The following is a 24,972-nucleotide window of genomic DNA, read 5'->3' as shown; positions in this document are numbered from 1 at the left end:
AGGAGAAGCTAAGCGTGGCAGTGCCAGGGAGAGCAAACACCCTTGCTGTCTTCGGAAAAGGCCCCTCCAGGTCAGGGCACCACGAAGAACGTTGCAAATGCTCTGCCCCTGTGGCACCAGTTCGGTGGATGAAGAAAGGCCTCCAGTCTGCAAGGCTGTCGCTCTAGCACAGTGGTTCTCAAGCTGTGGCCCACAGGCCACTTGCGGGCCAATCAGCACACAGCTGCGGCCCATGTGACATCCTCAGGGCCATACGGGTAGCATTGGATGTGGCCCACATACCACACTGCGGGCTGCATATGCGGCCCGCAACAGGAAATAGTTGAGAACCACTGCTCTGGCACCTGCCCAGCAGGAGCTTGCTGGAGCAGTGAATGAATCGTGCTTTGCGTGCACATCGTATGTTCAAATCCTCTTACCGAAGTAGTGAAAATCCTGCCACCTTCACAGAAATAACAACATTCAGGAGGCCAGGAAAATTCTACTGCTGTGAGCCAAATGAATCCCTGGTGTAACAGGCTTCAGTGGAGTTATCCCAGGGATGAATTTGATCAATCCTGTGTGTGTGACCACCTGTTCTCCTCTGGCCAGCCATTCAGGGATCTCTAAGCATACTGGGGTCGCAGAGAGGGGCTGTGACTCAGAGGCAGAACAGGGTCGATTAGGGATAGCATTGGCAGCCGTAACTCTGACTCCGGTGCTTTGTGGCTATCATAAGGCGGACACTTGAAGCCATTTCAGACTGGACGAGATGTGAACGGAACTGCTGTTGCTCTCCTCCGAGGTCAGAACAGGTCACATCAACGCAAAGTCAAAATGCTTTGTAAAGTCCTGGCAGAAGGTTGGCATTGTCATTGTTTTGATGGCCGACCTATATCCAGCCAAGTCACAGAGCCCTCAGAAATCAGGATTTAAAACTTAAAACACAGAGGGACTCTGAACTCCACCAGGCCTGCTGGGTGTTACTCTTATAAATTAATTCTACATAACATGGAGTTTCCACCTATACGTGCTGTGTGGCTTCAGGTGAGGAGTGATGGCATACCACAGCGAGGCCAGGGGTCCTGGCCTTCTTTCCCCAGGCTGTGGGACTAAGGATAAGCGAAGCGGTGGAAGTGAACATGACTTTATAAGGCTGAACACACAGTGGTATGCTAAAAGCAGATGGTGTGGTAAGTGCTAATATTCAATACACTATTAATTTCTCTTGTTACATTCCAGTATATTTTTTAAAGACAATATCCTCTCCAGGGCTTCTGAGGCACTAATTATTATGCTAATATGTAAACCTTGAGAAGGCTGGCTGTTATGAACTAATCAGCCCCTCTCCTGTTTACTCGTTTGTGTATTAAACACTGTAGCTAAGACACAGCAAAGCAAAGGGGAGGTAATGGCCTTCATAGGATTTTAAATCTTCTGGGATCGCAACTGGGAAACCGCTCTCCTCTGTGCCCCTCATGGGTTCTTCTTGAAGCAGAGGATCCTCAGCTTATTCCAGCTGCTTTGAGCCTCCCAAGTGGGTTTCAAGATAGAGGTAATTTCTAACTGGACAGCGCCTTTGTTATGACAAAGACTGAATTTTGCAGAGTTGTGTCTGCACTAACTGGGTTAGGGGCTGCTAGCTATGCAACAAGCGGTCGTTTGTTATAGCACAGCCATTACGCTCAGGTCACTGGGCCATTCAGGATCGATGGAAGATTTGGAGAAATTGATTGCTCTTTTCTTCCAAATGTCTCAGCGCAGGGGTAAGATGATGCGTTATAGTCATTACCATGAAGAACGCTCCAAGGGCACACAGGGCCGCTAATGGCAGGCTGCAAGGAAAATCTTTCAGTGAAAGAAAGGTTGCTTGAGCAAGAAAGCGGCCCTTGGTAGGAAGCAATGGCAGTGGCGTGTAGGTTAACAGCAGAGAAACAGCATGTTTTTTAATGTGAGACTTGAGGCCAAGTTGCCAACCCTGGGTGGATAGACCCTCTGCTTACGCAGCATCTAAGCTTTCCAACCAAAATCTCAGTAAACAAGACCTGAGAATGATAGCTCAGTCCCTGCATCCCGTTCAGTCCTTAGTCAAGGATGCTCCTAAAAATGGGTCTGACCCTCAAGCACAATTGTGCTGGCTGTTTTCATGCTGTGAACTAGATTGAAACCAGTTGATTTCAATGGATTATTTCTGAGTCACATTCACATTTCAGCTCCCTGGAGCTTGTCTACTTCACACACTCCACATGCTGTCAGCGCTGCAAATAAAACGGGCTAACAGCGGGCAAGTAGTAATAAGCTTTAGTCACTACTGATCCGGTGTGATTTTAAAGGGACAGCATAGACAGGAAGAACTCTTTCCCAAGCCTCAGATTGAAATCACATCTAAGCTTTAGGAACAAATCCATTTTAGACTGCAGAGGTCTCTGTCCGTCTTAGAACTTTCCATCCTCATGAAAAAGACTGAATTAAGAAATCTGCACCTATTTTCCAGATCGCTGTAGGACCATGCCAGGCTTGGCTGTAGCCTCCCATAAGGCTGCTGTGATTCATGACAATAGGCAGGCATTCTAGAATCATTAATTCTCAGCAGCTATTTCTGGTTAGCTTTTGCAGCAGCAGTTACAGTCCCTTACTTATCAGGAATACAGATTAGAGAACCCGGGCTGCAAGCATCACTTTCCTTCCTCAAAGCGAGGTCTTTCTAGGTGGCAGCTGAGCTGATGCCATGTGTGCATGAGAGACAGAAATAGGGTTTGATAGTAAAACAGTGGATTTTATATTTTTAAAAGACACAGTAATTAGTGATGGGAATGACTGAATCAGGCATCTAGTCCAGCCCCCGGCCAGTGTGGGATTGCTCCCTACAGTACAGTTAGTAGCAAGTTGTCCAGTCAAGTACTAATTACCCGAAGCAAGAGAGATTTCTGTTTCACCAGGGAAACTGTTCTGCAGACTGGCAGATCTCACTGGTAGAAAGCGTCTAACATTTAATTTTCCCTTTTCCCTATTTCATCCCATTATTCTGCATTCTAGGGCCTTGGACCACCCCAATTAATTCCCCTCACTGCTTGCTGTTTATGCCATCCAAGCATTACATCTCCGTCTCAGCTCCCTTTAGTCATTACTTACCCAAGCCTCCACAGCTTTAATCCTTTTAATCTTCCATCAGAGGCCGATTCCCTCTCGCCCCGTAATCGCTGCTGCTGTTCTCTGTACTCCCTCCAATTTGGCTACAGTTTCATGGTATAGGAGGCCTCTCCGTTGGGCTTTTCCCAAGGGATGAAAAGGCCAATACTTTGCATAGCTATGCCATGAAGTTCTGAGAGTTTTTCTTAAGCTTGCAGATTTCTTCCTGCAGAGCGGAAGCTAGGCTGAGTGAGCGAGTGAGAGCGTGAGGGTTAGCTTTTAAACTGTACCACGGCTGAGTCACTTCCAGGCTTTACAAGAGATTGGCCAGTCCACAGCTAACAGTAGGATTTTTTTAAACCTTCCCTGGAAATGGGAAATTCAAACTGCAAAATTGGTTTAAAATGAGGACATTAGAACAAGGCCAGGAGCTCATTATGGGTCTGACCTCGCATGCAGAGACCCCATTTCTGTTCAAAGAAACCTCTCAGTCCTGTGGCCATTCCCATGTATTGTTTAACTGACTCTTTTTGCATTGAGCTTGTCAGGAGGCTAATTTTAGCATTGTCAAGAGGGAGCAGGAGGGTAGGTGTTAAACCATCGCTCCATTTGATTTCCCCGCCCTCCCATCTGGTAGGCCTGCAATAATCCCACGCCCCTCCTTGCCTTTCCAGCAGTAGGGTAGTCGCCTCTCGTTCGGTTATGCTATCCTTCAGCTGTCCCACTAGAGAGGTTCCATGTCTCTGTAGGATATAGCCACGTAGCCGTAGACTATATAGTCTGAACTGGGGGTGGCCAACTTGAGCCTGAGAAGGAGCCAGAATTTACCACCGTACGTTGCCAAAGAGCCACAGTAAGATGTCAGCCGCTCCCCCCCACCCCGCTCCCAGCGCTTCCCACCCCCCGTCAGCCCCACCGATCAGCTGTTTCATGGCATGCAGGAGGCTGTGGGGGGAAGGAGCAAGGGCACGGCAGGCTCAGGGGAGGGGGCAGGAAGGGGTGGAATGGAGGCAGGGCCTGTGGCAGAACCAGGGGTTGAGCAGTGAGCACACCCGGCACATTGGAAAGTTGGCGTCTGTAGCTCCAGCCCCAGACTTGGTGTCTATACAAGGAGCCGGATATTAACTTCTGAAGAGCCGCAGGTGGCTCCGGAGCCACAGGCTGGCCACCCCTTGTCTGAACTGTCACCTCCAGCATGGCAGCAATTAGCTATCAGGGGGAGTGGGAGAGAAAGAGAGAATTTAGTTTTTCCAGGGTACTGCTCATTACCAGAGGTCCCCCCCCCCTTTTTGAAAACAAAAGTATTGATAATGTGTTTGTTTAAGGGGGCTGAGAAACCAAACCACAGTAGCCCTGCATTAGAGAACGTGTTTCCATAGAGGGGCTGGTATGCATTTGTTATAACCTAAGCTTGGGGCAGGCGCCAGCTTGTAACTGAAAAACCCCTCCTGCAGCTTGTGTGTATTCATAACAGAGCCTATCGATTTTATGAAAAAGGTAACATCATTTGTTTTTATAGCGCATCCACCGTGTCACAACACGCTGGAGAAATTGTCAATCACGAGCTAAGGAGAAAAATGGAAGGTTACGGTCAGATTTAAAGAGAAGCAATTCTCTGCTGTCATGGAGATGATCTCGCTGGAGCAATACAGACAACTGAACCAACAGCTGTGGAGAACACTAGGGAGGGCCACAGAGGAGCAGAAGCAAAGTAGGGGGAAGAGGGTAGAGAGGCCACAGTGAGTTTTAAAAACAAAGAGCCCAAATCCTAGGGGGGAAAAGGAGAGGGAGTGGGCTGGCAAGGCCTGGGGTGGGGGCAAAGACTTTACACCAGAACCAAAAAACCTCCCTGCAATGGCAGAGTCAACTCCTAGGGCAGAGGTTGGAGGAGGTGCTTGAGTAGGTGTTGCGGGGGCTGGTATTCTCTTTCCATTGGTCCAAAGGCGGCAAGGAAACCAAAATTAATCTTTTACACCTAGCCTGCCCCAGTCTTGAGCCTGAGATAGGCCTTCCCATTGTTTAGCCCAGGGATCGGCAACCTTTCAGCAGTGCTGTGCCGAATCTTCATTTATTCACTCTCATTTAAGGTTTCGCGTGCCAGTAATACATTTTAACGTTTTTAGAAGGTCTCTTTCTATAAGTCTATAATATATAACTAAACTAGTGTTGTATGCAAAGTAAATAAGGTTTTAAAAATGTTTAAGAAGCTCGCGTGCCACCTTCAACACCCGTGCCATAGGTTGCCTACCCCTGGTTTAGCCTCTCTGTCATCATGGTCTTCCTTCAGAATCCTGCCTACCAGATGGGAGGGTGGGGAAATCAAATGGAGCGATCGTTTAACACCTACCCTCTTGCTCCCTCTTGACAGATGCTAAAATTAGCCTCCTGACAAGCTCAATGCAAATAATCTCACACCCCTCCTTGCCTTTCCAGCAGTAGGATAGTCTCCCCTCCATTAGCTGCAATAGGTAAAATTCAGCCCTGCTATAACTCCATTGAATTGATTACTGCAAGCTTGCAGTTTAGCTCCATCACTCTACACTGGTTTATTTGAATGCTGACTACACAATAAAAACAAGACAGTAAGCTATATAGTCAAAGCTGACCGCATGAGAAAGACATAGATTATTCTTACTGAAGTAACTGAACATAACACTGCATGAGGCAAATTTTATTACTACTGCAAGATGTTGTGGGCTACTAACTCCAGAAGTCACGTACTGCCTATTGGGGGCGCAATCCTGCTCTACAGCTGGGGAAATTCTGTGTCGCTGCATGTGTACAGAATTCATGGCCCCCGCAGAATTCTTTGCTTCCTCGCAGAAAAATGACTCTTGCAGCTTCCCTTTAATTCATTGTCAGGAGCAGTCATGCACTCCTCCCCAGCAGTGCAGGTAGGTCAGTTTGGGTACCTAGAGCAGCCAGTAGAGATGTAAATCACCACTGGAGAGGGGGATGGGGAGGCTGGGTAGTCATGTATATGAGAGAGAGAGAGAGAGACACACTGTCCTTCTTGCTCACTATTGCAGCATGCTAAGTGTGGCGGGGTAGGGCTTTGGGGTGTTTCTCAGGAGGTAGGGGTGGGGCAGGCTCCATCCCCTCAGACAGAGCAGAATGTAGCAGCCTGCCTGCTTAGTGAATTGTTCCCATTGTTCTTTGTGAATTCCCCCAGGAGTATAAAACAGGTGTACAAAACTTAAGGCTCCTTTACAGTGCCGGAGTGGTGTAAAGGAGCCTTATTGTAAAGAACAGTATGGCCTTATAAATACTTATGGTGCTTCAGTGATTAGAACTGATCTAAATTTTTGGACTGAAAACATTTCCTATCAAAATGTGCTCCACAAACTGTTTGTTAATGAGATTTCTGGAGATGGTCAGTAGCCAATATAAATCTTGAGATTGAGTCCACAGCCCACACTTGCTCTTCAGCTGCCTATGATGTGGCATATGGCTGCCTAGAGTTGTTGACTAATAAGTAGAAGTAAAGGGTCACTACTAGCTACATTACTATTAGACAAAGGGGGTTTGTGAATTTCCTCTCATGCTCCTCATTCTCCATCCATTGTACTGTCGTTTAAATAAATTACCAAAATAATTGCAGCCAGCAGGATTAGAGTGCATTATTTTAAGAAACAAAATGTGCAGAATTTTATAATATCGTGCAGAGAATTTTTAATATTTTGGTGCATCATTTCCCCAGGAGTCCTGCTCTCATTGAAGTCCACGGCAAAACTCCCAACACCTTTGAGAGATGCAGACCTGGCCATTTAAGTCTGGCAGCGTAGACAGATTAGCCTATATTGTTAAAATCACCCTAGTGATGTTAGCAGTGGCACAACTATAAGCTGAGTCAACCAACATCCAGATTAAGAAGATGTAGTTTCAGTAATCAATGCTACGCGTTAGGAAGACGAAGCTGAGAATACACAATCAGCCCATCAGTCAGTCACTGATAATATCCAACTGGCTTCTGAAAGTGGCATTGAAACAAGGGTTAGATAATCACATGGCAGGAAGGCAGCTGGTGCCACTGTGCTGCTTTGCTTTGGACTGGTCTGAGAAGTAAGAGCTCAAGAACCTGCCTTCCCAATAACCAGCATTTTCTGTAAGAGGTCACCATAGAGAGAGTGTAATGCATATACATCACTTCCCCGTTAGCATTACAGTCATATGGACATCAAGGGGAGAATCAGCCTTACAAGTTGCACTGTGAAAATAGTGCAAAGGCTTGTAATATCCTACTGCATGTGAAAAATAATTAAATCAGACTCTTCTCAGGGCAACCTAGAGAATGGCCAGATGGCAGCTAGCTACAATATTGAGCAATTTTCCACTAGTGAATAGATACCAAACTCCTCAATCATACTGGAATATTTTCCTACGTGGCAGAGGCCAAATAATTTCATATTTCTAATCAAATTCTAAATATATATAAAGCATTAGCTACAGTTGAGAGAGATTTGGCAGCCAATACCAGCAGCTAGAAATTCAGTTGGTCAGGAGTGCTTTCCCCAGTAGGTAGTAGTTAGTTAGAGGATAGGTTTCTTGAGCCCTTGGGCATATTTGGTCAAACAAAAATTCCGTTCAGACCCAAAACGAGGAGAGAAGAGAAAATGCAATAGAAATTCTCATTGCAGTTTTACAATCTTGATTATACACATCTGCATCACAGCTGGAAGTGTTAGTGTCCTGATTTGTATCCCCCGACAGCTTATCTTTATATAAATACTGTCCACTGCTCTTTTAACAGCTAAAAAAACCACTGATAAATCTATTTTGCACCCCAATCTGAAGAGTAGAATCTTTACATATCTACAAGCACCCCCAAAAAAAGAACCTGGTTGTGGACTGACATCTTTGAGTCTTTCAGAGGTCAAATGACTAGTGAATCAAACCTATACTGTTGAAGGTATCCTAAAGCTGCTTTATGATACAGAACGAGTTAGAAGAGTTAATGGGAGGGTGTTTTCAAATCTGTCACTCGCATTAACTGAATGGTTATCATGTCACTGCTTCAGTCACCCAGCTGTTAGCTGCCCTGAGTACATGCCCATATGAGAATCTGGGTACATACAAAGGGTGACTAGCCCATCCCACAGCAGCTACATACTCAGTACTAGCGCAGTCACACCCCCTGCTCCACATGTAGACGTACCCTTAGCTACGAAAGAAAAAAAAGTGAGACTCACCTAGCAACTCCACTGTATTATATGGAGATCAGAATGCTCAGTGAAGTTTCTACAGGGACATTTTTTTAAAACTGCTCACTCTACAGTATCACTGTAATCAAAATTAACACGGGTTCCTGAGCCAGTCGGCTCACAAGGAATGCGCTATTCCCTCTACCACTTTCTTCTGGTGTCTTCACTTTACATATAATTTAGTACCTCAAGAGAACATTTTCTCATCAAATGCATCAGCCTCACAGCAAACAGCCTCTCATGTATAAGCCATGCAGAGATCTTAAGGAATCCTTGGTATTGCTAAGCAAGAGACCACTGGGGAACACACAGAACTTTCAGGATCACTAGTAAAAATGCAAAAGTGGGCCAAGAGCAGCGTATGAGGAGGGTACTAGGAAAGTTAAAATTAATCTGGTTTAGACAGGGGATGATATTTTCTCCATGGAATACAATAAAAAGTTGGTCGGTCAAGTCTCACACGTGCACCATATCATATTTCAAACGCATTTCAAATGTATCCAGCTTATGCATGAAAAACAATTCAGAGGAAAAGTAAATTTTTGCTTCTGTGCAGTCTTCCATGTCACCCAGTTACTTCCCTCTACTGTAGGCTGAGTCTCCAAGTTCTCTCAAAGGGGGAGAAACAAGTGTGTTGATGGCTGGGATGGAGGAAGCGATATTAGAAGTATTCTCCTGAATCCATTTTAGTCTGTTATGCGACAAAGGATAAGAGACGTATATTGGAAAACAAAGTTTCTTCCTCAATGTTCCTGCTCTCTGTCTGATTTTCAGAAGTGCTGAGCATTGCAGCCTGATCTCCCACTGAACTCAATGGGATTTGCAGCCGCTCAGCAACCTTGAAAAAATTCAGCAGTCTGTAATTAGTGAACTGACAACTGCATTTATTTTTCCAGGAGTCTAATAGGGTGTAACTGGCTGGATTGTAAATCTCTCTTCCCTAAGGAGCAATTTAAGAAAAAAGATAAATTAGTGCCTGTGTTTAAACCCTTCTCTCAGGAATCACAGTTCTTGTTCAATACTTGGGCATTTTGGAAAGGCAAGCAGGCTAGATCCTTTAATATTTGGGAAGAACCTTACATGGCTAAGATTATATAGTGCATGTGCACTCACTCCATACACAGTTAATCTAGTTTAGAAAAAAATGCATCTTCCACATACCAGCTCTGAGACAAAATGCTGCAATGCACCAAATCTTTACAACATGCTCCCAGGGTATGCCAGCATGAAAATCAGGGAACAGGGCAATCAGTTGGAGAGAAACACTGTAGAGTACACTATCTGCAGATCATGACATGCTGGATTCAGATAGTAACAAGAAAGAGGAAATCCGAACTGGGAAGCCACATGCTGTCCTAACTGGAACTACTGCCCTTGAGGAAAAGAAGTGTCATCAGGAATGTTGCCTGTGTCATGATTTGATTAAAAAAAACAACCCTTGTTAAACTACTGAGAGGAACATTCCCAAAGCCTGCAGGTCACAGGAATTTGGCAAATACACTGCAAGCAAGTTCGCTGTGGAAGACAGCTTGATGAACTACTGCAGCAGTCACTGCTACTGTGGTGAGCGTGTACCAGTGGCATTTGCAAATCATCTTTGATATTGATTTATTCAGTGCATTACTACTGAAGAGCAAACTGATGCCTGTGTGACAATTCACGGAGTTTGTACAGTCCGAGTTGAGAGTTCTATAGTGGTGACACACAAAACCATCCACACCAATGCACTCGCAGCCTCACAGAAGCCTGGGCTTTCCAAGACTAGTAATTGATAGTTCTAATGCCCTTGTAATGTATTTAATCCTTTTGCTAACCTGGATTATTATAGGCAGAAGCAGGAGGGTTACAAGCCACTGGGGTCCCAGAACACTGAATTAACCCCCACGCAGTACTTGTGACACTCCTCTGCAAAAGGTGAAGCCAATTTAGCAGATATACACTATGTCAGCACTTGAAAGCCAAGTGTGGTGATTATGCTACCTAGTGAACTACTGGGCCCGTTTCTCAGCAGCAACGCTTACCAATCACATGCGTTCACAAGTCACTGCGCTGGACAGAAGATCAAAGAGCCAAAATGCCCTTACTGAGAAAGACTGAAGAAAAGGAAGTGTGGAGCTCACTTTAAAAATGGATGCTGTATAGAACTTTGACCAGTTTCTTCGGTTTTTTGCCCACGATATTGTAACGGGTTTTATTTTCATCATGGGCTTTATTTTTATACAAATAGCTTAGCTGTGATATGCTAAGTATGGCTGGTTAGCATTCAACATCCCTGATGACATCACATGCCAGCTAGCCAGATAATTGTCCACTCATCTTTAGCTCATCCTTTGAATTGAGTCATCCTTTTAGAAACACTTGCAAAGCTTTGTCCCTCAGCTTCACAATCCATGGGAGGATGCTACTCCTGGATATTCCTTGGCTTTCCAGAGTTATCCAAAGTGCTATGAGCTCTATGTATAAAGCTATATTGGCTATATCATTAGCAAAAGTGCATATAAAAAGAGAAGCCTGAGACTAATGTATAAGCACTGGCTATTTCAGCAGCTCCTCTGAAGCCACAATATGTAGTAGTCAAATGTTAGGATCCCCATAATCAGGGCTGATTGGGGTGGAAAAAGCCATACCCTTAAAAAAAGTTGAGATTTAATTTAATCAAAAAAAATGCATCAACAGACCCCGTGACAGCACCTTGTTTAGATTAAGAATGCATTAGTGCACGTTTTATTCCTAACTGGAAAACCTGTCCACTTACTCATCAATGTGTATTTGCAGTAGAACACTCGAGCCCCCAGTGTATTCTTCTGAATGGAGTTTGTGGGTGAGTGTGTCGGATGGGCCATTTCTGAAGGGACAGAGTGGCTCCCTAAATTCTTTGGGCAGACCACTTTTTAATCACATTTGTAATGCAATACGTACAGTTAGCTGGTTCTCTCACCCACAAGAGAATTAACTGTTGAGAACATGGTTGCCTAGCACATTTGGCATGTGCCGGTTCCTCACTTCTCTGCCATTTAACGTGTGGAAGTAAAAATTATTTTCAGATGTCCTAAAGCCACAGATCATGCAACATAGATTATCCTATTGGCAGTGCATTTCCATTTCCACTGGCTGGAGCTCTAGGCTTGCAAGATGCCTGCCACTAACAGTAGAGTCAGACCATTACTGCTTTGGGTATGTAGCAAGAAGGGTAGGAAAGGAATGCTATAGGAGGATGATTGGTGGAAGAGGGATACTATATTTTCATGTTCTCTTTGAAAGGAAACCAGTCCCAGACCTCAAAGCAGGTAGCTCTGGTTACCCCCACTTCCAAGATTTTCGCAGTTAGCAATGGCAGAGATGGTTGGGGGAGGAAAAACCAAGTGATCTTCAATTAATTCTTTAAAACTCATTTATTAAGAGCTCTGCGATCTCAGCTCCAGTCCAAAAGAGAAATGAATCAACATTCTAAAACCAAACTCCAATGCATCCTGTTCCAGTCTTTATTGAAAGGACAAAGCTCCCAGTGGTTCCAATTCTCCAGTCCCTGGAGACTTGAGTTCTGCAACTGTCATTCACCAAATCTGATCCCTAGTGGGTTTGTAATCTGAGAGATATTAGCACATTTACATGATGGGACCCCACACTGCCATTCTTCTGTAGAAGCGCAGTCAACACTGAATGTCCAGATCTCTTCATGAAGATTAAGGCCTGGTATCTGGTAGCTGCAGTCTATATGCGTTCCTGACTGATTCAGCTCCTTAGGCAGCAGTCTCATTGATGCTACGCATCCTAGCCAGAGGCGATAGGCCCCAACAGAGGCGATACGGCTCAATATAAAAAGAGGGGAGACTCGTGCTGCAGTAGAGGCTAGTCACAGAATTCTTTCAGGGGTTCTCCCACCTTTTCATTCCATAAGAACGAGCTCCTCTGGTGGACTCCCCAACTTCCCTCCCTTTCATGACACTTCATAATTTCCAGCGCAGGTGTCACACAGCATGTGTGTATATGCATTATATAAATATTTACTTTACCCACACACACTATAGGTCTCTCTGCACATTGATATTACACACTCCAGAGAACACAACTGCAAACAATTCAGAAGTCCTAACAGTTCCAGAAAGGGGTGTGTGTGTGAAGCAAATAAGCCACCCAGCATCCCTAAGAAAGCTCCAGATTCCTTGTATGTAACAATATCCCATAATAAGCCCATATCCTTAAAAGAGGAATAATTAGCTTTTTGCAATGTTTTGCTCCCCTCCACACACCACAGGATGCAGTCCCAGCGTTGGGAAGCTCAGGTTGCTCCCTTTCCACGGAGTAGTATTAGTACAGTAACATTTTCTCGGGAAGTGCTGCCTTGGTCCAGAGGAATCGGCCCCTCGTGCTGTGTTCTTCCACTTGTGTCGGGGCTCTGCTGAACCATTTACCGCTTTCTTGACCTTCTCCCTGCTTTTCATCACCCCTGAAGTAGCCACCCTGGAGGAGGGGAAAAAAACGTGTTTCAGAAGAAAATAAAGCTTCGGGCACCTGAGAACTACACCAGCAATTCTCACCAGCAGCCCAGGCATAGCTCAACTGACACCTTTATATTTGTACAGGAATCTCAACATTACCTACGTTGCCTTCCTCAATTTTCCGTCACTTTTTTTATTGTTACTATTTTGCAAGACACGTATCTTCTCTGGAGACATTGCTGATGTGGTTGAAGCCAACCAACAAGGGCAGGAATTCACTGAAAATCCATTGCCTTTGATATCCCCTCTAGCATATGATTCTCTAATCCGTTGAGCCACAGCCCAAGCCTATACATCACTGGCTCTCAGCCAAGCAGGTACTAACAGGTGCTGGGGGGAGCACGGTATCACAGCAATATGGGCATGGGAGTGTGGCTAAGTGTGAAAGAGGTCCTGGAAGGAGCAGGGTGACAGGATATGGTGTACTGGTAGAGAAGAAGCAGCTGAGAACCATTGCTACAGTGCACGTTCATGGTCTCTGCCGTCACTAGCCATCTCAACCCAGTAGAGTGTGTGGCAGAAGTCCTGAGGATTTTGGCTCATAAGAACCAGCGTACCTGCAGGAGTCACAGAAGCATTGACAGAGTGGTTCAAACACAAGGCAAGTGATTAAAGTCCAATCATTTATCTAAAGGAAGTACCCATATAGGAAGGGACGCCTTGGGAAATGATCTAATTCCAGGTTATAATGAAACAAAGAATCTGGGATTGGAACCATTTTAATCTAGACTTCAAACTGTTCTAATACTAGTCAGCACTGAGATAGTTCTGTTTGTGTTACTGTACTGCCCAGAAGCACCAAAAATTACATCGGGATGAGATCCCATTGTGCAAGGATTTGACAGACAATAGCCAGTCCTGGCCCCAAAGACCTTACAAACAGAAGAAAAGATGAGGGCCAAAGAAGAATTATCTCCATTTTACAGACGGGGAACTGAGGCACAGGGAGATAAAGTAACTTGATCAGTGGCAGATCTAGAAACTGAACCCAGAGTCCCAATGCATGCATTAACCACAAGACCATCCTTCCACTATGGCACCAACAGCAGCTGCTTCTCTTTCAGAATGTTCTTTCACCAGAGTTTCTAAACATAGATGGTTGTCACAGTTTCTTGCCAAATCTCAGTGTAAAGACTATTGCTAATCCATTTGGGTTTCTCAAGCTTCATTTTTAAAAAGCGTGCTTAAAAAGGGTTTGGACAAAATGATCTGTAAGCAGGAGCCAGAGCAACAATGCCAACTTCCTACCCTAAAAATGTTTCTGGTTCCAGCTGTCTCAAGAAGGAACCACCTACAAGCCACCCCAACCGATGTAAGAAAGCAAAAGTGGCAGATTGCAGTGAAGGCTCAAGACTAAAAAGAGAGAAGACTACATCATCACAATTACAAATGCTTCTAAAAAATCTCCTTCTATTCCAAGCATTCTTAGCTGTACAGCTCTTTGGTTGAAGTCTTTTCCTGGGGTAGAGGAAAGGATATTGAGGTAGCTTGTTAGTAAAACTGCTTATTGAAAGTTTTCCGATAGAATCTTTTTTCTTGAAAAGAAGAGTCCACTGCTAACTAACCAAGGACAAGACCAAAATTTAGACATGCTGCAACTGAATGTATTTTAATCTTTGTTTATACTGAAGAGAACGGCAATACGGTGTGTGTCTCAGCTAGACCATCGACACGCCAGAGGCTACTGGCTTTTATTGAAATTCCAAGCAAAGCGGTTGATTAAAAAACAAACAAACAAAAACCACTAAGCTTATGAGTTTGAATGTTCTTAAAGCTTTGATTAACCCTTTTTGTATTAAATATTTTCCGTTCTGCATTCTCTTGAGGATTTTAACCAAAATAAAAAGGAAAAATCTATACTACAGATCATGCCAATGGCTATAGTCCAGAATCCAACATACTGGATTAAAGCATACTGAGTCCTATTAAAGTTATTCAGGGGAAATCAGGGTAACAATAAAAAACAGAAGTCATCCCCCATATCAACCTGCGACTCTATCAGTACAATTTGACAGTGGGACCATAAAACCTTTTTATACTGTGCAAATATTATGCAGGCCCATCTGATGCATCAGTAACACCACCAGTGTCAGATGATTACCTTGAACAGACACGTTTTTCAGAATATCGATACGACAGCCTTCTCCATTGTAAAGGAGAGACAATAGTCTGCCTCCCACACGGTAATTTGATGTATATCACAATGTTATCTTTTTATTCTGTTGCAGAATAATGTACTCCCTCCCATTTTATTTATTGGTACCTTCGGACTCATTAACATGCATAAAGTTCCTTATTTAGCATAAAGAGAGCCAGGTAAAAATGCTGCTAGCGTCCCTCTCCTGCCCATACACAATGCACTCACGTGCAGACACATGAGACTCCTGAAGGAAGTTTCAACAGTCTTGCTTGGAGTTGCAACCTTGACCCGCTTTTGCCTCCTATATAGTTTGATTAAACAAACATGTGTTTATAGTGTCTGTGCTCAGTGCAATCTCTCCTCTCTCCAAAAAAAGAGGGAACAAGAGGAGTTTTTTTTTTCAAAAGGCTCTTAAGATAATGCCTGTTTAACTTCACCACCACAGAGACAATAGGTGAATAAGCTTCTCTTTACACTAGCTACAGCAGATACTTTCCCTGAAAAAATAAATCAATATGCTTTTCTGCCAGTGCAGTTCTATTGGTGGCAGGACTGGGAACAAAGCAAGTCCAGAGGACATGGTGGTAAGAATGCTGAGGTCTTGTCTACATTATTGCTTCCGCCATCACAACTCCAGTATATAGCGAGAGATTTCCCTCTTCCAAAAAAACCGTTCAGAAAAATGCTTATTAGGGCCCACAAAAGCTAGGGGTTAATAGCATTGACTAAAGCCAGGCACTCTGCAATTCAGACTAGGCCTCTGAGCTGCTGCAGAACTTCACTTCTGATCTGCAAGGCCCTAAGTCAAAGACTCTCAAACTGCAGTCCAAAGAGCACTCATCTGTCTCTAGGCAACAAATTACATTGAATGGCAGCTCAAATATATTAAATGATTTCCTTCTTAATTTTTCCCAAGTGGGCAATTCCTGGAGTTGCCACAGAGCTAGTAAGTAATGTTCACAAGCAGGAGGAGGAAGTGATGCCTTATACCAGCGGTGCCCAAACTATGGCCCAACGGCCATACATGTCCCACCAGAGCATTTCATAAGGCCTGCGGCCTGCTTCAACACAATATACTAACAATCGATTCATTAACACTTTGTTGTCATGTTTACATCATTTTAGTTTACACAAGTCTGTAAACAGACAATACTGTACATAGAAACAACCTAATACATATGAAACAAGCTGAACTTAAACTGTAAATCAATATGGGGAGTTTAAATCTTATTAAAATACGTAGACTTTGTTTGTCCTCCACAAGGTTGTGCTTAGGTTTATGTGGCCCTCTTGTGTAATAAGGTTGGACCCCATTGCCCTACACATTTGTAATACGTGGTCAAAAATTACGGAATAGTTTTGTTTCCCTCTACCCTAGTTAATCCCGATTTATCAAGCAAGAATTGCTAAGTATGCAGAAGTTTTTCCACCTTTCACAGCTCTGTTTCATGACTCTCTTTTTTGCCTGGTCTTTTGTTTTATAGTCCTACCTGAGGAAAAATGATAAGAGGAAAAACTGGAAGGATAATAGCAGCTGACCTCCATGAGTCAAGTCTTTGATATTGCAAACTGGAATGAAAGTTGATCTGCCATCAAGCAAGGAAGCTGAACTCAGCATGAAAAAAAGCTTTATAGCTGTTTTCTTTACTTAATGGAGAACATAATGAATTAGTCTGTTGTGAAGCAGGGACTTGGGAGAGCGTGCAGAGGCAGAATGATAGGAACCTATGGATTCTGCAATTTCCTCCTATCCCAGAGAGCTGCTCATCCCATTATGCAAAGAGAACCAACTCAAGATACCACAAAATAAAGCAAAGGTGTCACCACAAATAGAGGTGATTTTAGTAGGGCCATTGTGGACAGCTGGGAGGAAATCGAGGATACCACCTTCATAAGACATTAGTTTCATTTAATAAAACAGACTTAGGTTAACAAGTGCTTTTCCTCCCAGTCTCATCCTACTTCAGTGGGTTCCTCCCCACCACCACCCGCACTCTCACACGCACTCCACTTCAACTCAGATATGTAAAGCAGCATTCAAGCATCTGACATTTACAAGCAAGGCCTGTTTAGCTAAAGAAATAATTCATTGCAGGGGAGAGAGAGAAGCAAGCTACCTCCCCTCCACCCCAAACTACTGCATTGTTTACATTTGAGGATTTAGCCAAGTGTGTCTGCACCATCTCAGGCAGCACTCTTTAATCTAGCAAAGTGCCAGCTAAGTGCCCACAAACTGACAGAACTCACTTTAGAAGTAGTGTAGAGCAGAGTGACAAAGGTCACTTTTTGCTGCTGGAGACTGGCTGCTGACCCTGTCTGGAAGAAAGAGACAGGTCTCTAGACTGGGTTCAGTTATACCCTCTCCTACACCAGTGCAATTCCTATTAATTTTGGTGTATCTGAGCAGAAAACAAGACCTATGATCTTTAAGGCTACTTTCTTCTATAAACACTTGAACTGAGATGTTCTCTGGCTAAGTAACTACTTGTAAAGCTACTAAAAGTAAATCCCTTGATATTTCCTACAGCCAAGACTTCCTAACTTAGACTCTTGATTTAAGAGTTGAATTACGAGAGTTTACAAGTGTAGGAAAGTGCCCTATGCTGTCTTTTTATGGCATAAAAAGGGTCTCCTGGTTTCTTTCTTCTGCCTAATACTGGCCCATTTGAAATACTGCTGAATTCTTTCACGTATATTAATTTTTGTCGTTATCACCAACAGCTCATAAAGCTATCACTGAAAACGTATGTGGGCCAGAAAGCAGAAGGTAAAAGTATCTGTGCTTCAGTATTAGGTCACAACTCTGACATTTTCCTGGAATATTTGAGCAATGCATGGAGGACTGGTAAGGTGACCTCAGAGTACGTTAAACCCAAGCTGCAGCTCTCCCTTGGTTCAGGAGTAAAGGGGATGTTGAATCTACATATCAGGACATTTCTGCAGCAAGTAAGGATAAAAAGCAAGCACGATTTGTTTTAAAAAATAGGAAAGCCAGGTAGTTTTTATACACCATAAAAAGGGGCGGGGGGTACGTTTTTGCTTTGCACCTGTAAAATCAAACTGGAAACAACAAAACATGGTGAAGTACACCCTATGAGATCAGTTTACGGCCTTCTACCTTCTGCCATAGCTTCAAAATAAGGAGTATCTATCACATGAAAAAGCCATCACACGCACACAGCTGGTATAGTCAGTCAGGATACTGACAACCACACAGCCACTTGTGCTCATGTAAGCCTTGATATTTTTTTCAGCTGAAACAATATTTGTTTAATAATTATTAACACCAAAATAGGACAGGCAAGGGTAAATTTACTGTTATGTTTCACCTACCAAAAAACCCACCTACTATGCTTTTCAAAAATGCATAACCTTTCACTCCTGATGTAGCCGGAGAATGAAGAATGAGACTCTCCTAGAGATCCTCTGCCAGATGGCCAAGGGAATGGAACAGACCCATGAGTCAGAGGAAGAGAATTCCAGCAGAGCTGTGGGGAAGCTACCCACAATGATGTAATAATGGAAAGTCCCAGAGCAAACATTGGAGTCCCTTAATCTAACAAAAGCTCACAAGAAAAGTTCTCTGATTGTCAGGTTTCCAATGCTCCATCGGCTTCCCTGTTGCTGAGATGCTGGTGGTTTAAGACACTTGAGACACTCTGCTAGGCTTGCTCAAACTTATCCCTAGCAGATCTGCCCTTTTAAATCTTGAAATGGATTCTTTATATTTGCAAATTTAGTACTGGTGGAAGGTGTCTGATTACCAGCCCTAGAAGCTGTGGATGAGCAAAGACTTCCAAATAGGTAAAGTTGGTGCAGTGCCAGTACAAGATTTCACCACACTGCTCAAGCCCAACCTGAATGTGCCTCCCTACAAAAAGAAATGAGCTACGTCTTCATGCTTTTTTAATCCTGGGCCCTTCTGGCAAGTCTTCCAATTAGTGAGGCCATTTTCTGATGTTGACATTTGTTCACTGGGACCCAGATTGAGACTGTTTTCTTACATATAGGCCATTAACCACCATTACATTATAATGGCTTTGAATCCAGCTACTTGGGGGTGACTAAAACTAGTGATCCAGAGTTTTTTGTTCCTGTGGCCCATTACCAGTTCCAGGAATCCCAATCTACTCTAAGCAGCTGACCAGAGCCAAGTTCTCTATTGTAACTCCTAGAGCAGCGGTCCTCAAACCTTAGCAACCCAAGGACCCCCATTTTGATTTAAAAATTTTTGTAGACCCCTAAACCGGCTTCTAATTTTCCCTAGGGGAACTCAACCCCCGCTCAGCCCCAGGCTCTGCCCCCACTTCCCGCAAGGCCCCAACCACCACCCTCGCCCCACCCTTACCCCCCCTCTTCCCGCCCCCTCTCCCGAGCAATCCCCATTCCCCGCTCCTCGCCCTCCCTCCCACAGCCTCCTGCACACTGCTCAACAGCTGTTCTGCAGCGTGCAGGAGGCTCTGGGAGGAGTCAATCAGTGGGGCCAACAGCCCTGGACATGACTCACGGACCCCCGGAGTATCCTTGCGGACCCCAGTTTGAGGACTGCTGTCCTAGAGGGCAAGCACTGGATTAAGATGACTTTATGGACTTTGCATAGCAGAAAGATATAGACTAGGGATGTAAATATCAGTTAAAAAGTTAACCGGTTAAACTATTAAAATGATATAATTTAACTGTTAACCGAGGTCGCTCCGGTGGGCCAGTGCAGGGTGGGTGGGGCTGGGGTCCCATCGGCCTGGTGTAACCAGGGCTGCCCCAGCCTGGGTCCTGCCTACCCTGCTCCAGCCCACCCAGTCTGCTGCGGCCAGGGTCCTGCTGGCTGGCCAGGGTCAGGGACTGCTCTGGTGTGGCCGGGACTGGGGTCCTGCTGCAGCCAGGGCTGGGGTCCCTCTGGCCAGCCAGCCTGACGAGGCCCGGGCTGCTCTGGCCCATCGGCCCAGTGTACCGCTGGGATTAACGGTTAAAGTCTGGTTAACAGTAAGCCTAATGCTTACCGGTTAACCTTTTACATCCCTACTATAGACTCAGTTTCAGAAAGGGGAATGGCATTGCAGAATTGACTCCCAAGTAATTCACATCAGTTACACAGGAGGTACTTACACCTGTTTCAGCTTTACTCTTTAAATATCTGTTGAACTTTGATTTCTCTTAAGAATGACTAGGACATAACAGCTGAAGAAAGAAGTTACAATGAAAAATAAATTCCCTTCAGTGTTATACCATGATCAAGACGACAGGTTTGCAAGACATTATATACACTATTGTTCCTCACAGCTATAATTTATTGGGTAGGTGCAAGACGTTCTACAAGAAGTTTTCCCCTTGATGCTCAAAAAAGAACACTATCAAATGCATTTTAAATCTGGTCAATTTATAGACCTAGACCTGTTGTAATACAATAGGGAATGGTCTTGAATTATTTTAAAGTCCATTATTTCTGAGAACTTTAAAAACTAGGCTGCCTTGTTCAGCAGTTCCCTCAATAAACATCATTTCCAGAGCTATGCAGACATCAGTGAGGTTGGTGATAATACAAAAATGTGTTTTGACATGCAAAGGCGTTTTATATTAATTTCAGTTCCATTCAAAACTGGATGAGGAAAGTGCTTGACAAATTGGAGCAAAATTAATTGATAGGAAGATTCCTGAGCTTTCTAAGATTACAAAAAACAGAGTGTACAAAATGCCTAACTACTAAAAACATTTATTGGAACTGCTCGTTTATAATTATAAACAGCTCCTTTCTACAATCCAAGAAGGGAAGAAAAGAAGTCGGTAATAATCCAGCTATCAAATATGGAAGACTATTTAGTTTGAATTAGATCTCAAAGAATGAACCAAATATAGAAAAGAATATTTACATCTAACTAGCTCAAATATTTAGTATTCTATTTACACTTGTTTTACTTTGGTGTTAGTTGTATGCAACTTCACTGTACACAAAATTTGATACCAGTATATGTTGGACGTGTAATACATGTCCTGAGATAGTCACATCTGAATGTCAACCCACCTTTGGATATGAAAGTACTGCTGAAAGTCAATTTTGCCAGTGACCATTCAAAAGTAGTTTTACTCATGTTATTCAGTGCCTTTAACTAGTTCACTTGAGACCATTCAGAAGTTAGCTTTTAAACCAATGGATCCAGGCGACATCTCTATTAAATACAGACATTTGAAAAACTATGAAGAAAGACATGGGCACTCGCCAAGAGGGCGTCTTCTACAAGTTTCCTGATCTCCTCCAAGTGATAGTTACATACTAGCTGTGTTGCTAAACAAAACAGGAAACCCACATACCTGTGTGTGTGCTGCATAGTTAAAAAAACTTTCAGCGACCCTATGAAATCACAGAATTTTCATTAATGGTGGCTAAATTCACACAGTAAGTTTGCTGTAACCCATACCTGCCCACCTCTACCCTGTTACTTATAAACACACACACTCCCCACTATACTCTTTACATGCTTACAAACAACCTTTACTTTAATACAGTGGCTTTTATTCCCTCACCATTTGGTGATATTTGAGGAGTAAGGGCACGCCTGGGCAGCCCAGACTGGATTTAAAATACAAGGTGGGAGAGAAGATAAGAAGCAGTGGAGCAATACAGATAATTAGCACGTACACCTCACACCCAGTGCTAGGTTCACAAATCCCAGCATCCAACATCAGCCATGTGTTTTTGGTTGGTTTTTTTTCCTGGCACAGACTCATAGAATCATAGAAGTGTAGGACCGGAAGGGACCTTGAGAGGTCATCTCATCCTGTCCCCTTCACGCAAGGCAGGACTATGCAATAACTAGACCATCCCTGACAGGTGTTGTCTAACTTGTTCTTAAAAACCAGCAATAAAGGAGATTCCGCAACTTCCCTAGGCACTTTGTTCCACTGCTTAAGTATCCTGACAGGAAGCTTTTCCTAATGCCCAATCTAAAGCTCCCTTGCTGCAATGTAAGCCCATTGCTTTTTGTCCTATCCTCAGGGGTTAATGAGAACAATTTCTCTCTCCCCTCCTTTTAATAACCTTTTATGTACTTGAAAACTTATGTCCCCTCTCAGTCTTCTCTTCTCCGGACTAAACACTTTTTTTCCAATCTTCCTTCATAGGTCTTTTTTCTAGACCTTTAATCATATTTGTTGCTCTTCTCTGGACTTTCTCTAATTTGTCCACATCTTTCCTGAAATGTGGTGTCCAGTAATGGACACAATATTCCAGTTGAGGCCTTATCAGCGCAGAGTAGAGTGGAAGAATTACTTCTCGTGTCTTGTTTACAACTCTCCTGCTAATACATCTCAGAATGATGTTTGCATTTGGGGGGGGGGGGTAACAGTTAAACTGTTGACTCATATTTAGCTTGTGGTCCACTATGACCCAAGTACTCCTTCCTAGGCAGTCAATTCCCATTTTGTATGTGTGCAAGGGATCATTTCTTCCTAAGTAGAGTACTTTGCATTTGTCCTTATTGAATTTCATCCTATTTACTTCAGACCATTTCTCCAGTGTGTCCAGATCATTTTGAATTTTAATACTATCCTCCAAAGCACTTGCAATCCCCCCACCCCCATGGTACTGTCTGCAAACTTTATAAGTGCACTCTCTGCCATTATCTAAATCATTGATGAAGATATTGACCAGAACCAGAACTGATCCCTGTGGGCCCTTCCAACTAGACTGTGAACACTGCAAGCACCTAAGATGGTACTTCTTGAATGTTTTATTAAACTTGTTTAAGTCACTGAGACAGTTGGGTAATGACTCCAGATTGTCTAGTTATGCTGGAGACCAGCCTAATCAGAACTTGTCCATATACCCACTTTACATATATCTAGTCACCCAGTTGCTTGTATTCCTGTTAAACCAGGCCTGATTGTACTCTTGACTTTATGACTCTCCTCTCTGCTCCTTCCAACTGAGGAACAATTTCATTTATACAATAGCCAAAAGCCCTGAAATGGACCAGTTTATAGGATGAAGCTATTGAAAAAGCATAAGCCAGAATTGCGGTTTGACACCGGACAACCTAGTCACATTTTTCCACTGAAGCTTTGACCACTTTGAACATCTTATCCTTGAAGGGATGCAATCTAGTCAGTTTCAAAGAGCAATTTAAGTAGTGGTTTCAAGTATCACACCTGCCCCTAAATCTTCCTGCCAATTTTGGTGGTGTTGTGTTGTTGTTTCTTTTAAATAATTGAAAAAGGTTTTAAACTCATGTGGCCTGAAGGACAGTCAAACAAGAGAAACTGATATACATGGGAAAGTGGGGGTACATGACCCATGCCGTCAAATGCAGAGAACAAATCGCAATGAGAAATTATTTCTCAGATCTCAGTCATATTAGGGATTACTTTGTTACAAAGAGCAGGTTAAAAACAAAAAGTAAAGAAATACAGACATAGGTGATGGAAGCTGCTGTCCCTTTAGGGAGACCACTCTATTGTACAAGCCTCTAGGAAAGGACCAGATTCTGTCCTTCACTTAGATGGATTGGGACAGATCTAAGGTTAGTGACAACCTCGAGACTTTCATGATGGAATCAAGCATCTCTAGAAACTGTACTTCCCTCTCCCCTCATTCCCAATATAGCAAAGCATTCTTTGCTAACTTCCCCACCCCAGACCCGCACCCAATTTGAGAAATAATTCAGAGAAGGATAATATGCAGCACTAAATTAAAGGTGACTGAGTATGTGCCAATTAAAATTACATTCAGTGCTTTTCAACCTGATGAATTTATGGCATATTCCATTACAGAAAATTACAAGCATTTCTGAACCTTAGCCCTGAGGCTGTCACACTGGAAGAGGGGAGGCAGCTTGGGTTGAGATCCAGCTTTATTTGTGATTATTCCAGACTACAACTCTCACAGGGAGAATTCTGATCTCATTTGCAACTGCCTTTGGGCCTGGCAGTCTAGTGGGAGCACAATACTCTGGCTAGGGGTGAGGAATAAGGAGCACAGAGAGAAGTCCAGGTCCCCAGACCAGACACTTGCTCAAGGCTGCACTATCAAAGCCACATGCTCAACCTCAAGTGGGAGGGAGGAAGGGTCACATCAATTCTCCAGTGGATGAAGAGAATAGCACCTAATGGCCACAGGGAAAGTATGTCTGTGTGGAATTCTCAGGGCAAGGGGCAGCCAGGGACCCCTGGAAGAACATAGCACTAGTTATACACTATAAAACTCTAGTAAGGTGAGCTGATCTGGATCTCGCAATCTCTGATCTTTCAGCTGGAGGTCAATTAACAACTCCTCCACTCTGATGGCTGAGTTAGGGATTTCCCAAGGATTGGCTCAAGTTAATTCTACTGCCATCAATGGGATGCTGGAGCCAGGGGTTTAATGCTCCCAAACACTGCTCAGCCCAGGCAAAGGATGTTTTCCCTATGTAAGCATTCATAAGCAGCCAAAAATAGCACAGTTAAGTTACAGCAGTGGGGCAGTGTCCCACTGTGGCTCTTATTCAAGATCAACACCATACTCTCATAACAACAACAACAAAATACAAAAACATCATCTCTCCAAATCCAAATGCAGCCACTTGAGAATCAGGTACAGCTTTGGATGGACTGAAGCCTTGTCAGCACAGTAAGTAGTCTCAAACAAGCACAAAATATGAGGGGAAGATATAGTAGCCATACCACCAACCTGCCCGTGTTTACTGGAGTATGCAGGGGACACAAGGAAGGCCAGCATTGCCATTGGCTGTGGCTACATCTGCAAGATTTTAGAGAGATGTCCAGAAAAAAAAAAATCAGACATCTATAGCCCAAATTCATCCCTTCTGCTTCAAGTTTATAGAACGTGAGAACCATTAGCCTTTTCAGTCACCTTTATACGGCTATGAACCCACAGCGATAAACCAAGCTGATACTTCATCCTGGTACGGCATGCACGACTACAAGCACTGTTTTAGAACAGAGGAGCATTTGGCCAGAGACACATTGTGTGTGTGGGGAGGAAGGGAAGAGATCACCTTTTTCATCCAGGGCGGTGGGTCCCAAACTTTTTTTACGG

General features: G+C 43.7%; 1 long non-coding RNA gene across 4 annotated transcripts in view; it reads right to left on the bottom strand.

Annotated features, from left to right (window-relative positions):
* Positions 1 to 11,686: 11,686 nt before the first annotated feature.
* The window catches only part of LOC123352601, a 42,106-nt gene continuing 28,820 nt past the window's right edge, over positions 11,687 to 24,972 (bottom strand). For all 4 annotated transcript variants that reach the window (XR_006574239.1, XR_006574240.1, XR_006574241.1 and 1 more), the window contains one exon: positions 11,687 to 12,770. This is a non-coding gene — a long non-coding RNA (uncharacterized LOC123352601). The remainder of the gene's footprint in view (positions 12,771 to 24,972) is intronic.

The sequence above is a fragment of the Mauremys mutica genome, chromosome 18, assembly GCF_020497125.1.
Source record: "Mauremys mutica isolate MM-2020 ecotype Southern chromosome 18, ASM2049712v1, whole genome shotgun sequence".
Lineage (NCBI taxonomy): Eukaryota > Metazoa > Chordata > Testudines > Geoemydidae > Mauremys > Mauremys mutica.
This window is presented reverse-complemented; position numbering and strand designations above follow the sequence as displayed.